Source organism: Vicia villosa, linkage group LG2, assembly GCF_029867415.1.
Source record: "Vicia villosa cultivar HV-30 ecotype Madison, WI linkage group LG2, Vvil1.0, whole genome shotgun sequence".
Classification (NCBI taxonomy): domain Eukaryota; kingdom Viridiplantae; phylum Streptophyta; class Magnoliopsida; order Fabales; family Fabaceae; genus Vicia; species Vicia villosa.
In genome coordinates this window covers 163,448,540-163,449,044 of record NC_081181.1, presented here as the reverse complement: position 1 = coordinate 163,449,044, position 505 = coordinate 163,448,540, and positions in this window count along the sequence as shown.

The window sequence follows — 505 nt, the reverse complement described above, 5'->3', positions numbered from 1 at the left end:
GTGTGAAACTTGAAAAGCATACCTTAAAAAGTAGCGCCTTAACTGCTGTACATTATATCCAACCCCGACATCAGCGCTATACAAACGTAGATTCCACATGATAAGAGGCCTTGGCTGCCAATATTTAAATAGTTAGAGCAGAAAACGAAAATATTAAAACACAATACATGGAAATTGCTAAACTTGATGTAAAGTGACAATCTTACAGTCTATGATGGCTTTGGAGAATCAAGAATGACAAATACGAAATGATCGTTAGTTCTCAACCCCTTGTGATATATTTTTTCCAGCTCTATTCTTATACGGGAAATTGAACGAGAATCTAGTGACTATAAAACACATCCATGTAGTGAGTGATAATTGAGCAGGGTATCTTTTTAGAGTAGATGCCTGAAATTTCCAATTACAAACAATATTAGAGTTGTAACAATTTCCAACTACAAAAAATGTTTACATTAAACTTACAGAAACTGATGATGAGTTAAGGTAAGAACCTGCATTTTTT